The following is an 18,096-nucleotide window of genomic DNA, read 5'->3' on the forward strand; positions in this document are numbered from 1 at the left end:
GAGACTTGGGGTCTGAAATCATGATATTGTCTGTGAGAAGTCTGCTCTTTTTTCATGTGTTGTATGGATTATCCTTGGGGAAATTAGCCAACTATGAGTAAATATGAGAGTGTAGTGTGCAAAAATGTGCCCAGTGGTGGACCAGCACCCCTTCCACTGTTGATATTTGCATGCCCCCATTGCTGCAGGGATAGGCAACAGCCACCCAGTGCCTCACTTTTCAGTAAATTGATGACTGGGCTTATTTCCCTAAAAATCCTGGCAAGGAAGAGAATGTATGATATTTATTTTATTGCCTTTACTTCCTTATTTCTTTCTATTGTTTCTTTACACATTTCTTTTTGTTTATTTTCCAAAGTTGCTTCCATCATTATTACTCACCATTTGCATCACACAACAAGGGCCACAAACAAAGTAGTCAAATTAACCAGCACATGCAATTTCCAGTGGTCGTGGGGGTTTGCTGGCTTTCTCTTTTGAAAATCCTTAAAAGGACCTAGCCTTCCTGTGTATCATGACTGAAAAAAAGACAAATTTAGCAATCCAACTTTAGGTAGGATTTGTGCTTCTCTCAATAAATTGGCATAAAGGACTTGTATATATTTAGCCATGAGAATATAGAATAGGTGTTAATGCATTAGTGGGCACCAGAGTTCTCGGTTGGAATCCTTGCAGGTTTGCTGTTTGTGTGGAGATCACATGTAACCTTTTCTATGTGTGATTTCTGCAGATACTCAGTTTGTTTGTGAGCCCAGAAAGGTACATGATTGTGCCTTGTGGTGGACTAATGCCGTGTCCAGGTGTGGTACTAGATTAGTATCCAGTGCTACTAGAATTTTAAAACTTGAACTGAACTAAGTAGGTTCCAGAATAGACAGATGTTTAATGCATATACAGGGCCAGCTTGGAATCACTAATTAATCTAGGCCATGATCTCTGTTTTTGTGGATGTGGTAAGAAAACTAGAGTACTCTGAAGAAAACCCACAAAGACATGGACTAGACACAGAAGGCAACTGGGCAAGGGATTCAAAGACAGGCAGCTGTGAGGCTCAGCATTACCTACTGTGCCACCTTGTCTTTCAGTGTAGGTACGTATATTGTATCAGAAGAAATCACAAATATGGTCTACTAATGGTTAGCTTGTATATAAGAAATGGTTCTTTTAGCTCAAAAAGTACAAGTTGTTGCAAAACGCATCATCCAGGGCTGCAAGGGATGTTACAAAGTACTTCATTCAATTTGTAAATACAATGCAGTAAACTCATTTAAATAACTAGTTGCAGGTCTGTCTGCACAAGAATGTGAATGTGTACTCATAGGTCATTTACTTGAGAATCAGCCAAAAGTGGTGTTGGATGGTTTTCACAGAGAACTGATAGTATACACCACATCAGAGCTCCACTTACCAGGATTCTTGTTTTTTTTTTTTCATATACATGACTATTAATATCAGATGACAAGCATTCCAACATGGTTTTGCATGTAATCATTTATAAACCTACTGATAATACTAACAATTACCCAGGAAATTTTTTTACATGCATTAACATAAATAATATCACCTTACATGCGATTAGGAAAAAGAGAAATCAATATGAGGTTCAGAAGAAATATCAAACAAATAACCTTAGTCATGCATGCACGCTTGGGGTCCGGCTCAGGTAATCCAAGTATTTAAACTTCCAGGCAGGAGGGGGACACTACCGCTAACTGTTTCTCTTGTTTCCACCAAAGCATGGAGCTTTTTTGATAAAATGAAATACTTTCATCATGAAATTTGTATTCCTTTTGTGTATTTTAGCATAATCACACATCATGGCACAAGTCAGGTTTATCTAGTTTGGTTTTACTTCTTCAGTTTCATTATTTTCTTCTGTGGTACTATTTTGTTTCTCTTTCCTTTGTGATGAACAGAAGATATTTTTCAATTACTCTTTCTGTTACAGATGAATGTTTTAGTTCATCACAGCAGTTCATGATCAGGAAGACCAGAAAAATGAAATAAAGTTTTAAGAAAAATGTTATTTATTATCAGGTACAGAGGACTAATGAATGAAAAAATGTGATGTAAATGCTAGAAGAACCAAACTATTAAAAAGTGTTACAGGTAATGCTCTATATTAAATTTCTTTAAAATCATGATTGAATACTTCTTAATAGATAGTTCATGCAAATTCAAACATTTATATATGTCAAAAAATAGTAATTAATATAACACTTTAAAATTATGTTCATTAATAGGTCATTACCAAACATATATATATATATATATATATATATATATATATATAATAGCATTCTACTTTTTATTTAGAACAGATTTGATGAGAACAGAGCATTCAGCTCCAATAAGCACACCATCTTAATTTCTACATTCTCAAAAAATAACACTGAATCTAGTTTTGAAGGTCCTCAAAGTCCAACTCTCTCCTACACTGACTAGTAATTTATTTCATGTGTCTATGGTCCCTTATGTAATGAAAAACCTTCTACAGTTTTGCCTTTCAGGTTTCAGCTATGTCCTGGTGTTCTTGAAGAAAAATATATTTTAATATAACAGCAGTGATCTACTGTAGTAATTATACTACGTTACTAGGTACTGGACACTGAAGTTCAATTTTGGATCTAAAAATGCCATAAAATATATTGGTTGTTTATTGTTTTGAAAAATGAAAGTTATTTAACATGACAGATTTCCAAGAATCGATTTCATACAAAGATATCTGCTACTGTCTTGAGGGAAGACAAACTGTATCTGATAATAATAATAATAATAAATTTTATTTATATAGCACCTTTCCCATGCTCAAGGCACTCATCCAGGATGGGGAAAGCCCAGATGCACAGCTGCATAACAGGAGAAGGACATCAGAGTGTGTAGTGTGAGCAACAAACCACTTACAGGTCCTCAGTTGGCTTCTTCTTTAAATACGCACTAAACATCAGTGTGATCTGTAACAGTGAAAAGACAACTCTGGGATGTTGTCCTTAGAGGTAGAGATTCAAAGAAAAAGCTATTGTATACTTGAAAATGGCAATTAAAAAGAAAAGATTAAAATGGGAAAATGTTCTGAATCACCCGGAAAGCTACTGTCCAATATCTTTGTTCTTTTGATCAATGTAACCATTTTACTTTCACTGTAAGTGAAAAGTAAAAGATGCTGAAATCTACAAAGCGTGAAGCCAGCCAAAGTCTTGATTGGTACAAGCAACACTCATGTAAATATGGAGACCATGGAAAGAATGGAGTGGTCGCAGGTAAGCAATTAAAAGATATGATGGGAAGAAAGACAAACTGGATAAACAATAACGCAGCAAGTGCATATGGAGCATAAACAGTCAGGTCAGCATTTGCAGCAGAAGAAAACATGGTAAGGTAAATATCAACATTTCCTCAACCTTGAGAGACTAGTGTATGCTGCCCTCTAATGTGTGCTTGTGGAACTGCCACTAATATTTAGGACTTGTGTCTGATATGCTAGAATAAGCATCTTTTTTTTGGACAAAAATAAGCTATATGGTATCATTTAGGAAAAAAGTGTTTAATTTATATTTATTTTGAAATCATATACATGTCAATAATTATGCCAAAATTCCAATACATTTTATTTTCATAAAAAAACATCTGTGGTAGCTCTCTTCCTAGAACAATATCTCTCATTTTTTGTAACAATAGCAAATTATATTAATTAAAACTTTGAAAGTTCATTTTTTAAAATTTATGTCTAAAATGTGTTAATACTGCAAATACAAAATAAGGCGCTCACTCTCATATTAACTTTTTACTTTGTAAAATGTAATGACTATGGTTTCATTGAGTACTCACTTGAAACTTGAGTTCACATTTTAAAACAGAAAACAAGCAAATTATGATAGTGAAATTTTAAATTTTCTGCATTTTTGTAAGAGTGTACAGTTACACACAGTTAAATTCAATTTAAACACCCCATTAAGAGTGTATGTCAGTTAAGTATTCTACACTTCTGACTGAGATTTCAGTGCTAAAACTACCCATATGTCTTATGTGCGCAAAATGACATCTCTTCATAGAAAGGTTTCTTAGGATTCAAATGAGAAGCCTGAACTTCTGAGTTAAAACAGATTTGTGAACATAAAGGGAAGATCAGCGCAGTAGCAGATGAGTTTATTAACTATTAACTCAATGGCTGGAAAAGAATAGCAGTTGTAACAAAGCTTGGGATGACTTTGTGCCCTGGATGACCAGTAAGAGCAACTAACTTGCATTAAAAATGTGTGAATACAACCTGGCTACATTGGTACCGCAACTTGGATTTGGCAGAGAGTATAGTATTGAAGAGTTGCATAGTGTGGGGGAGGAACGATCTCCTCAGTCTGTCAGTGGAGCAGGAAAATGACAGCAGTCTGTTGCTGAAGCTTCTCTGTCTGGAGATGATACTGTTCAGTGGATGCAGTGGATTCTCCATGATTGACAGGAGCCTGCTCAGTGCCCGTCGTTCTGCCATGGATGTCAAACTGTCCAGCTTCATGCCTACAATAGAGCCTGCCTTCCTCACCAGTTTGTCCAGGCGTGAGGCGTCCCTCTTCTTTATGCTGCCTCCCCAGCACACCACCTCGTAGAAGAGGGCACTCGCCACAACCGTCTGATAGAACATCTGCAGCATCTTATTGCAGATGTTGAAGGACGCCAGCCTTCTAAGGAAATATAGTCGGCTCTATCCTTTCTTAAGCAGAGCATCAGTATTGGCAGTCTAGTCCAATTTATCATCCAGCTGCACTCCCAGGTATTTATAGGTCTGCACCATCTGCACACAATCACCTCTGATGATCACGGGGTCCATGAGGGGCCTGGGCCTCCTAAAATCCACCACCAGCTCCTTGGTTTTGTTGGTGTTCAGGTGTAGGTGGTTTGAGTCGCACCATTTAACAAAGTCCTTGATTAGGTCCCTATACTCCTCCTCCTGCCCACTCCTGATGCAGCCCACGATAGAAAACCTGATGAACAACTTTTTTAACAGGTTTGACCACCATAACCCACTCTCACCTCGGAGTACTGCACCCTCCACCCATCCTTCTGTTGATACTAGCATAGGAGAGAGTTTACCCCAACCCACAGTTACAGCAGCCCAGGTAAGCAGAGAGCTGAGGAGACTTTGTGCCAGCAAAGCAGCGGGTCCAGATGGAGTATTGCCATGACTGCTGAAGGCCTGTGCGTTGGAGCTGGGGAGTCCTCTACAGCGCATCTTCAACTTGAACCTGGAACAGGGGAGAGTCCCGAGGCTTTAGAAAACATCTTGCATCATCCCAGTCCCAAAGGTATCACATCCTAGTGAGCTGAATGACTTCCGGCCTGTCGCTCTGACGTCCCATATGATGAAAACCATGGAGCGGCTGCTGCTTCACCACCTGAGGCCACAGGTCAGTCATGCCCTTTACCCTCTGCAGTTCGCATACCAGGAGAAGGTGGGAGCGGAGGATGCCATCATCTACATGCTACACCGATCCCTCTCCCACTTGGACAGAGGCAGTGGTGCTGTAAGAACTATGTTTCTGGACTTCTTTACACCTCAACACCATCTAACCTCTGCTCCTTAGGGACAAGCTGACAGAGATGGGAGTAGATTCATACCTGGTGGCATGGATCGTGGACTATCTTAAAGACAGACCTCAGTATGTGCAATCTCGGGAACTGCAGGTCTGATATTGTGGTCAGCAACACAGGAGCACCGCGGGGGACTGTACTTTCTCCAGTCCTGTTCAGCCTATAAACATTGGACTTCCAATACAACTCGGATTCCTGCCACAGTTATTGTCTGTCTGTATACCTGCATTGTTATCACTCTTTAATTTAATATTTTCTTTATCAGTATGCTGCTGCTGGAGTATGTGAATTTCACCTTGGGATTAATAAAGTATCTATCTATCTATCTATCTATCTATCTATCTATCTATCTATCTATCTATCTATCTATCTATCTATCTATCTATCTATCTATCTATCTATCTATCTATCTATCTATCTATCTATCTATCTATCTATCTATCTTGTAGAGCTCAAGTTAACTTTGACTACTATGGAACAAGTCGCTCTAATTGTCAAAAACCCCAATTAGTCCTCTTTTGTTTCCATTGGTTAACACACTCCTCATGAAGGATAAACTCGCATCCATGTACCTGATGTCTAGTGAAAGCAATGTACTGATTCAGTGCGAACCACACAAATAAAACTCATTTACAGTTGTGCCATGACCTGGAGTCATCAGAGAGTTAGTGAGTATTACCGTACCATGGAGAGATTTCTGGTTTGACTAGCTTTGTTTCTGACTCGCCACTTGTTTTTCAATCCTACTTGCTTGTATTTAGTTTAACATCCTGTTTATCGACTGCCACACTATTTTCTCTCTACTCTTTTGTCAAATTCCTTAAAAATGATCATACTTTAGATATCCGAAGCTCAAATAATCATTAGATTTAGTGGATTCCATCCATTCTTTTCATGTGATTGTGACAGCATAAGGTTCCTCATAGTTGTATGGACTAAGAGTTGATGGGTAGAATATGCACTTTAGAAAATACAAACAAAAATAATCTGCATAGATAATTCATTCATTTCTAATTTGTCAATACAAAATAAACTGCAAAACCAAGATCAGCAGGACAAATTTGGCCCTTAGGTGTTTGAAAAACATTGAGACAGAAATTTAGCTCCTTGTAAATCAAGTTACTAACTCAGTCCCAGAACCAATACTCCATACTCAGTAGAATGCCTCTAGAAGCTGGTAATAACAAAATATTCATGACAGGTCATTCCATAAAGCAGAATATAAGAATTCTGAAATATGTAAACCCAGCAGTTCAAATAAGATGTCATTCAGGTGCCAAGGTTTTTGACATTGAGGCTAAATTGTTTTCTCTTGCCAACAGTGAGGTACATATATACCTTGTTGCAGCATGTCAGCACTAATCCATATGTAATGGTGTATCATTAACTGCTTCTTATTGAGCTGGTATGTAAATAAAACCACAGACTTTGTAAACAATAGACTTGACCTTTGAAAGAGGCCAGGATTCGTCAAAAGAGATGGTCTTCATCATAACTAGAAGAGATTTGACGTTGTTATCTTAAACCACAGGCTGATTTTTCTCTCCCAGTTGGTATTCATCAGTTGCTAACCAAAATCATAGAATTGGACAATCACATAATTCATGAGACAGAGTCCAACTCAACTGGTATGTCAATTAATAGACTGTGTAATTAGACCTATGCTTAAATCAAATTATCCACCTTTGTGTCTGTCAGTAGCCAAATTCAGATTAAAATAAAAAATAACAATCTCAAAGCATTATTTCAGTTTACATGATAAACATTTTCTTATTTGGAAATGTGGACACTTTGGTAAACAACATTATAGTATGTGCAGAATCACATTTCTGTTTACTTATTGAAGCTTAGCTTAATAAAACTAACACTTTTCCATTAACTAGGACCAGGCTGGATAGTTTTATCTTCCTTCATAAATCAAGAAATAATGTAGACAGATGTGGACATGAAATTATTTGATGTGATGAAGTGCGTATTACCTCCAAGGTTTTAAGTAATTTGAGGTGTTCACATTAAATATTAAATTAGAATTAACTAATTACAACTGTAGAATTAATTTACCAATATTTCAGGTCATATGCATTACTCATAACTGAATTCAATAGTCTTTTACCGGACATAGTTATGAATTAAATTGATGTGGTGTAGGCAGGTGATTTTAATATTCATATTAATGTGAAAGAGATGCCTCTAGGAAATTGTTTGTCTTACACATTAAACTCAGTAAGGTTTTGCCTGACTCATTCTTGCAATCATACATTAGATCTAATTATTACAAATTGCATTGAGATAAAGTTAAAATTACTTCTGCTTATTACTTAATGACATTTAACATGTTCATGCCTTTAACAAAACAATTACAGATTTATGCTAGAAAAGTGTAACATCTAAGGCAGTGGTCTCAAACTCCGGTCTTAATTAGTGACCTGTTTTTGCTGCTACCTACCTTCTTTTGAATTAATTTTAATTGACTCTTTTAATTGTTTCTTTTTCCTTAATTAGCAGCCAAACAATAACAAGATACAAAATGAGCCAAAAAAATGACCAGCAAACTGAACATAAAGAAAGATGAAGATTTCAGGAATGTTGATCTGCTCAGGTCCATAAAACATTTTAACAGTGCTCTTAGAAAAGATAAAATCAACAATTACAGAAAAGCATGCTATTGCACAATGAGAGTAGTAACAAGCCATGGAATTAAAGAACCAGTTTAATTAACAACAAGAATCAGCTCCTAATTAAGCAACTGGTTGGAGTGAAATTGGTTGGAGTTTGATGCCCTGACTTAGTTGGTCGTCTGTTGGCTCACTCACCTCACATTTTCCTTCTGTTTGGGTAACATTTAAGGAAAGATATGAAGCAATTCAGAGCAACATATCCTGAAAAACAAGTCAATCAAAATGAAAGGAAAAGGAGTTAATTAGCAGCAAAAACTGGTCACCAATTAAGAAAAGGGTTGGAATAAAAACCTGCAGCCTTTTCAGCCCTCCAGGACCAAAGTTTGAGACCACTTATCTAAGGGCAGTCAGTCAGTCATTTTCCAACCCGCCATATCCTAACACAGGGTCACTGGAGTCTGCCAATCCCAGCCAACACAGGGCGCAAGTCAGGAACAAATCCTGGGCAGGGCGCCAGCCCACCGCAGGACACAAACACACCAAGCACACACTAAGGACAATTTAGGATCACCAATGCACATAACCTGCATGTCTTTGGACTGTGTGAGGAAACCGGAGCACCCGGAGGAAACCCACACAGGCACGGGGAGAACATGCAAACTCCACACAGGGAGGACCCAGGAAGCGAACCCAGGCCTCCTTACTGCGAGGCAGCAGCGCTACCACTTATCTAAGCCACCCTCACTTATCTAAGGTGTACTTGGAAACTATTCAAATTACTTCAATTTTTCCACATTTTGTTATAATTATTTTTCAGTCTTTTCCAAGAGAGAACAAAGACAATGAGGTGCTAATCCTCTTCCCAGAGGTTTCACACTTGGCAGCAAATCCCTCGAGTGTGTGCTGAAGGTCACAGTCAAATGGAACAAAAAGGACAGCATCATCTCTGCAAAGTAACAATGCTACCACTAGCCTCCCAACTGTGCACCCTTGCATCCATGGCTACACCTTCATATGTTGTCCATGAAACCCACAAACAGGAGTTGTGACAATACACAGCCTTGATGGAGACTGACACCCACTGTGAACGAGTTTGACTAAACACCAGTATTCGGGTATAGCTCTCAAATTAGTATCAACATGTAATCAGAAATACGATTATAGTACCTCATCATTAAGTTCTGAAGTTAAGATTAGGTGTTCTTTCTTGGTTCAGTATTGGCACTGTTTTTATTTTGTATGCTATGACTAGGTAATATATTTCTAATTGTTTCTTTCACTCAAACACAGAAGACTCAGCTCTGTTTTTCCTTTATTAATGTGTTAATAAGTTTAAAAATTTGAGTAATAACTACATGTCATTATAATACAAAAAAAAGTTATAGCAATTGCTGGGAATTATACATAGTATAACAAGGTACTAACAATTTTTTAACTCATTAAAAACAATTATCAATTTAACAATTTTATTAAATCGAATCACCACATAACAAAGTTGTTTTCTTTGACATCTATCAATATTTAATCACACTATCCAAAACCTATATTTTCTGTTGTAAATATAATAAAATTATGACTTTTCTAAATATGTAGAATTCAGAGAGTTCATTCATGTTATTTATTTCTATTACAACTACTGCAATGCATTATTATATAGATTGCTCAAATTGTTTTTATTTGTAGCTTTTATTTAATTCAAAATTTTGCTGCAAGGGTTATTTATTGAACTAGAAAGGACTAGAAATGTGAAAGAACTCGGAAGTTTGACCATGTAACCGCTGTTAAGATTTTTCAATGGCTTTCAGTTAAATGTTGGGCTGATTTTCAACCCTCTTTTTAACATATAAATCATCAATCCATCCATCCATTTTCCAACCCGCTGAATCCGAACACAGGGTCATGGGGGTCTGCTGGAGCCAATCCCAGCCAACACAGGGCACAAGGCAGGGACCAATCCTGGGCAGGGTGCCAACCCACCACAGGACACACACAAACACACCATGCATACACTAGGGCCAATTTAGAATCGCCAATCCACCTAACCAGCATGTCTTTGGACTGTGGGAGGAAACCGGAGCGCCCGGAGGAAACCCACGCAGACACGGGGAGAACATGCAAACTCCACGCAGGGAGGACCCGGGAAGCGAACCCAGGTCCATATAAATCATGCATTCTGCAATGTACAATATAATCTCAGGATGCTGGTCTTTAGAAGATTTCAAGAATAAGTAAACCTTAAACCATAGACTCACTCCACTCTCCTCTATAGCATCTCATCATTTGAGCGATGTCCTGGTGGAATCTCTACTGATGTTCATCAGACACCACTCCCCTGTGTCTCCTCCAGAGAAAAAAGATTCAAATGAGAGTGTCAGAAATAGACTTTTACAGAAATGCTACATCCATGTGCTACAGAGGAAAAGAGAAGCTCCTCAGCTAGTTTTCCACCTTTGTATTCCCAAGAATTTTTTTAATACAGGAAGGCTGTGTATTCTTTTACTGTTTGCTTACCTGTTACCCCATCAAGACAATGGACAGCGCAACCCAACCTTGCATATTTCTGTAAAAAACATTTAAACAACAACTTTCTTTCATCTGGACAATAAAAAGCCATGTTTCTAACCTTTGAAATATAAGTCCCTGCCTATTCTGAAGGAATAAGTTGAGAAAAATATATTAATTAAGAGCAAAAATCTTTAGCAAATAATTGATTTTTGGGTTGTTTGCCCTTCAACTATCATTAAGAACAAGGAAACCTGCCATTTTTTGGCTCAAAATATACTTCTGGTCTTAAAAATTCTTATGCCATAAAACAAATGTAACTTATTTTTTTAAACCAACAATTGTTTTCACTGAATCTGATATCTTATAGAAATGGTTTGTGGTCGAGGCATTCTACTTTCAGAAAGTTTTTTGCAAGGGAGGATTTTGATTCAGGTCAGTGTAATGGTTTTATGGTAACAGCAGTAAGAAAATCACAGCATAAAATGACAAGTTAAGAGTGTATTTTATGCCTTGGATAAGCTTCATAATTACTGTAACGAAAAATGAAAAGTAAAAGCAAGAACTTTAAGTGATGTTATGGCATTACAGTTTTTAAACAAAAGAAGAAGGAACAAACAGAAACAATCACATAAACAATTGGTGTGTAGTCATAACAATACAAAGTCAGGAACCTTCATGGAGATTTCAAGCACCAAATAAAGAGCAAGGTACAGAAAACCCCATATGTCCTCAGTGTTCATTTGGGAAAACTTATTATTTATGATTGATTATGGTCATCTAATCCTTTGTGTATTACGAATACACCCTTCGTCACTGCTCTCATTATGTATGCCATGCCTTTAAATTTGAAAGCCTATTCACATTTTATTTACATTTGAGTTTTCTTTGCTGACAATCCTGACTCAGGATGTCCAAACTCTTACAGGCTTTTCCTCTAGCAGTATTTGCACAGCCTTGTAAACTAAAGAAGATTGTTCCCACTAGCCAAGGAATCAATAATGGCACTCCTTCTGCATGACTTAATTTAATTCCTCAAACTAAATTTCATTTTATAATAAGTTGCATTTCCATTTGACAAAATTATGTTTCTATTCACTTTACAGTATGCTTTTGATTTTTGTCTGTCAAATTGACATGCTTTAAAGCAAAGCATAATTTTTTACATGTGTGACCTAAACAGCCAATGTGTATGATTTTAAAGAAACAGACAAGTCTTTTTGTCTGGCTGAAGTCCTTTTTTATAGTTATAATACAACACCCAGCTGCATATTTCTTCTGGCATCTAAAGAAGCTGCCTTCAAATAAGTGATATGTATTATATAAACAACTGGAACAAAAAGAATGTGAAAGAGAGCAGAATAAATACCCTTACTGGAAAGACCAACATTTATACAATTCAGAACTTCCTTCCCAAAGATAGTGTGGTCTAGTCATATAAATAATAATAATAAAAAAGAAGACAAGATAGTTTAATGTCCTATAATTTTGAGAATGCAAAGACAAGCTTTACTAACAAGCTTGTACAATATATAAGAAATGTAACCAAGATGTTTTTGTAAAAACAGACTGGCCATTAAAGCACTAAGCCACTATTAAATATAGCACTAATGTTCACCTTTAGAAGTCAGCAGACTTAATTTCCAAACATTCATTTCTGTAATTAAAATTGTGTCACTGAAGGGTGAGTTATGTGCTTACGTAAGTGCCCTCAAATAAAGGTGATATACTAGAACAAATGACAAATAAAACTGGCATTGCATATTCATTGTTATAATCTAAATAAACAGAAATACAGATTAGCTACATGGAAAAGTAAGTCCATCACTATCATTTATCAATAATTTACATCTATATTATTAGAATCAAGTGTTTCAGATTAGGGGCTAATGATTAGAACCTCATTAGTGAGTATGCAGTGGACCCTGTCTTATTTAAACTACAGATATTGAGGGTCTGACATGTGCCATGTCATCATGCCAAAATCAAAATAGCTCTCTATGGTCCTCAGAAAAAAGGTTGTGAATGCCTAGGAATCTGGAAAGAAATTTAAAAAGAACAATTTGAAGTCAATCATTTCACTGTAAGAAAAATCAAGTGCAAGTGACATAGATTTTTAAGTGATTGCTAATTTGTCCAGGACTTTGGGCAAATTCAGTCCAAGAGCTGATTGTTTGATAATAAAAGAAATATCCAAGAACCCCAAAATTTCATTGTGGCATCTGCAGATAAGTCTTGAAAAAGCTGGTATCAAAGTGCAGGCATCTACAGCATGAAAGAGATTGTAAAAGTTTGTTCTGCTTGCAAGGCGTACCAAGAAGAAACCTTTGCTTCCCAAAAAGAATATCAAAGCAAGATGATAGTTGGGCATTGAACATCTAGACAAAGACCAGGATTTCTGGAACAATGTGCTCTGGACATATGAATCAAAGGATTATATGGCCACAGTAACCAAAGACATGTTTGGCCAAACTGAAGACAGTTTTTTAGGAGAAAAACCTCATACCAAAAGTGAAATATGGTGTTGGAAATGTTATGGTTTGGGGTTGGTGTCAAGTTGACTTTAAATTCTGAATCATATCAAAGGGTGCTTGAAGAGAAAGTGATGCTCTCTGTCCGAAAACTGGAGTTGAACCAGAAATGGACCTTTTCAACCCAGAAATGCTGAAGGCTCAGGACATTGTTGGACTGTCATAGCTGACATGCCTGTTCAATTTTGGGTGGTCATCGGGAGATGTGCCTCTGGAGTGGCAGACTGGGATGGTGACCCCTATTTTGAAAAAGGGGGACAGGAGAGTGTGCTCCAACTATCGGGGATCACATTCCTCAGCCACTGTGGAAAAGCTTATGCCAGGGTACTAGAAAGGAGACTCCACCCAGTGGTGGAACCTCAGATCCTGGAGGAGCAATGTGGATTTCATCCAGACCTTGGAATGGTGGACCTGCTGTTTACCATCATGGGGATTTTGAAGGGGCATGGGAGTATGTCCAAAAGGTCTACATATTTTTTGTGGACTGTGGAGAAATGTGTCATTAAATATATGTTTTTTGTTTCTTATTTCCTTATTGGTTTGTTTAATTATTTGTTCATTTATTCATTTCAGTGACACCACAAGCAATATGAAATACACCTTGAAATGAAAACTACCACTTTCCCCCATCAGACTTGAGAGGGTGGGCTCTTATGAGTACTATTTTTTGATTGGTGAATCATTGGTAGAATAGACATGCAATTAATTTTGAATAATAAAGGATTCAAATTTAAAATATATTGCTGTAAGATGCTTGTTCTGTTCTTGATGTACATCAGTCTATTGACATAAATGAATTCATGATCTGGCAATTCCCAGTCATTGTCACGAGCCAAAAATGTGCAGCATAACTTTTTAAGTTAAGAAATGTCAGGCTTCTTATACATCAGAGTTGGGACAGTTCTTTAATTTATTAACATTAAATTAACATTTTAATATACAGATCATTTCATTTCCCATACGCTTTTTCTAGTGAGGGTCACCATGACAGGAGGCCAAGCAGGTCATCCCAGACTTCCCTGTCCCCAGCTACAGATTCCTGCTCTTCCTGGCGTTCCAAAGCCATATAAGAGATATAAACCCTCCAGTGTGTTTTGGGTCTGCCACAAGTCTCCACCCAGTGGGACATGAATGGAACAGTTTTTTAAGGGGCTACCCAGGTGATATTCTTGCAACATGCCCAAACCGTCTCAGCCAACTCTTCTCGATCTGGAGGAACAGCAGCTCTATTCTGAGGCTTTCCTGAATTGCTGAACTTATCACTCTGTTGTTCTGATGGCACTTTTTCTTGATTTTTTTGTATCTCCTGCCAGAGTTAAAATTTAGTTTGAGTTCCTACTGTAGGTTTTTGGACATAAGGAATAATGCTACTTATTTTGTGGTCAGAGGTTTCTCTGAAAAGATTATTATTATTTACTGGGATAGGTGTATGGTTGTTGCTATGACAATCTTTCTTGTGAGGCACAGGGAGTGCGCAGTGGGCGACATTATCAATGTGACCACATAAAGGTCACGACATGCATTCTGTATATAAAATTTAAAAAGCAGTTTGGAGATTATTATCTTTTTTCAACAGAAACTAGCTTTGTACTTTTAACCTTGATATTTGGTTAGCAATTTCGCTTTCTTTTGGCTTTCTATCTTGTAATGAACCATACCTATTACTGACTACGCCATTTTCTCCTTGTAATTGCTCATAAAATTTCTTACTGACTACATTTTAGTCAGTACACCTATCATGATGTGTTGACCCAGTCACCATGTGAAGAACCTAATTTCTTTAACTGGAGATCGATTTCTTTTAGTCATTGCCCACAGCTCATGACCATAAGTGAGAGCAAGGATATAGATAGACTAGTAAACCACAAACTTTGCCATTAGATTCAGCTCCTGCAAAACAGGTAAGGCTGCTCCAATCCTTTTGTTTATCTCAAGTTCACTTTTTCCTTTACTAGTTAACAAGATCCAAAGATACTTCTCCACTAAGGGTAGTCATTTCCCATTCACCTGGGGAGAGCAATCCACACTTTTCTGAGAAAGAACTATGACTTCAGACTTGTAGGTGCTAATCCTCTTTCCAGCTACTTCATACTTGGCAGCAAACGTCTGAGTGTTCCACAAAGGTCACAGTCAAATGAGGCAAAGAGGACAACATCATCTGCATAAAGCAACAATGCTATCTGCAGCCTTTTCAAATGGACATCCTCTTTTGCTACTTGATATCCTGTCAATGAAAACCTTAAACAGGAGTTGTGATAAGACACACCTTTGATGTAGTCCGAGAACCACAGTGAATGAATCTGACTTAACATTAATTATTTGGACACAGCTCTCATTGCACATAGGGGATGAATAGTATGCTAGAGCAGCCCTGTCACCCCATACTTCAATAGCACCTCCCACAACATACCACATGTAAGAGGGTCATGGTCATATGCTTCTTCCAAATCTGCAAAAAAACATGTAGGTTGAATTAGCATACTCCCATGCATCCATCAGCAACCACATCAAGGAGATGATTTGGTCTGCTGTTTCACCACCAGGACAGAATCCACATTGTTCCTCCTGTGTCTTTGGCTTAATCATCTTGAGGATTATTCCCTCCAGCACCCTTGCACCTTGGAAATGTCTTACCTGTAAGGCAGAAGAGTGTGCTCCCTCTTCATGTCTACATTTTGTCAATTATTACTAAAACATGAAAAACGTTTCTGTTTTAACGATGTGTTTACTGTACATAGATTGTTGTAGACTTGGAACACACATGAAATGCATGTGTTCCAAATAACAATATAGTATTTATAAAAGGTGTCATTTTGCTTGACATCTCACTCTATACAATTCCAAGCAACTGACACACAGGTAAACAGACTTGAGCTGAGAAAACTGTGCAGCGGTGGGGGATGTGATAGCAGGCTGCTTGCTGCTTATCGACACATTTACAGGACAAAAGACGCTGATGGAGAAGTGCGAAGCGATTTAAGGTGGACTGGATCTACAAGTTTTTTCGTAGGCTGTGGTAATTCTAGTGTTAAGGCTCCAGGACTCCTAGTCAACATTCATGGTAAAGAGGCTGTTAAAGAGACACAAATGTTTCAAATTTAAGTGTGTGTTTCCTGAAATGACTAGGAGGAGCTTCAGCCTCTTATCTCTGTCATTTACTGTTGACAGTTTTTGAGGAACACTGCAAACTTCTGTCTACTGTTTTGGGGCACCATACCATCTCATAGCAGTGTTTGGGAGAGCCCTGCGCCATTCTGTATGGCCTTTCCTTGTTTGAATTACCCAACTTGCATCCCTCCTCACTTGAGCAAGTGGCCAGCCAAGATAATGGATGTGGACTATCACACAATCTCAAATCATTTGCATTAGACACTCCTCTGCTTGTTTATGGTTAGCAGATGTTACACCACAATGTTACATTACAATGTTAGCACCTCAACTAATTCTCCTCAACAGGAAGAATCCTAATGCATCCTCCATAACTCAATGGGACGATGATATTATCTAAAAGTAGAAAAAATGTTCTTTATAATCAACTGAGCAGAGCCTCTTTACAATTTGGCTTTATAACACAATGTACCTCTCTCTTCCCTCTTTATCTCATTTTATTTTTAATTAGCTCTTTATTCTGGGTGAAAGTTGGTGTCTTATTGAAATACAAGATTAAATATTTCACTTGTTTCAATGACATAGGTGATTTGTTGTAGTTCTGATTGAACAGGGGTTATAGGTTGTAGTTCTGATTTGTTTGAATATCATACCGTATTATTTAATGTCTTCAGTAATATAGTTGTCTGAAACAAATAAAGACTTCATTTAACAAAATTTTTTTTTTTTTTGCAATTTCTCATGAGTTGTTCTAATTGTGTGTTCTTTGCTTAGGTACACATACCATTACTAGATTATGCAGATGACAGAAAATTGGGAAGTAGGGCATGCAAAAGAGGATAGGTGATGACAATCAAGTGACAGTTCTAAATCTGAAATTCAGATAATTTAAAAGATGAAATGAGCTATATACAGACAACATGTTAGTGGTATTAAAACAATAATTCTATTTGCTGCCACTCGTTGTATTTGCAGATGTTGGTACAGGCAACATTTCTTATATATGTGACGCACTTTCTCTGCAATGTGCCAAATGAAGTCAGTGATAATCACAACTTTATTGTGCTGTCACTCACGGCAGCATCAGAATGCTCCCTAATTTAAGTGTTTGTTATTAATGAACAGTTAATAGTTTTATTTAGAATGCTTATCAAGTAAACTGTACAAAATATTTTTAATTATTGATTAAACAAGCTGGGTCAAGAGGGTTGTTTTTTCTTATTAATTTTGAAGAGGTGTTGTAGTTTCTATTTGTTCAGTGGTCTCCTTCGCTGATATTTTTTATGGAGATCCATCCATCCATCCATCCATTATCCAACCCGCTATATCCTAACTACAGGTTCAATGGGGTCTGCTGGAGCCAATCCCAGCCAACACATGGCGCAAGGCAGGAAACAAACCCCGGGCAGGACACCAGCCCACTGCAGGGCATTTTATGGAGATTTCATCTCGAAAAATGATTAAGCAAATATTGATGTCATTACCAGTGTAAAGAAGTGATCAGCTAGAGTACTAGGATGTTGGAGGGAATTGAACATTTCTTGATTTGGAAGAAAATACAACAATAGATACCAAATGTGGTTGATTTCCCTTCATATTGGACGATCCATCTCTTTAAAGGATCAGGGTACAAAGTGGACAATGACTTCTGCTTATTTCATGGTTAATAATGGGAATGGGCTTGAATGGTGGAATTTTGGTCTACAGGGTAGAAATGACATCATTTTTCACCTATAAAGTTCTCCTCCACTCTA

This window comes from Erpetoichthys calabaricus, chromosome 12 (assembly GCF_900747795.2).
Source record: "Erpetoichthys calabaricus chromosome 12, fErpCal1.3, whole genome shotgun sequence".
In the NCBI taxonomy this organism is placed as follows: Eukaryota; Metazoa; Chordata; class Cladistia; order Polypteriformes; family Polypteridae; genus Erpetoichthys; species Erpetoichthys calabaricus.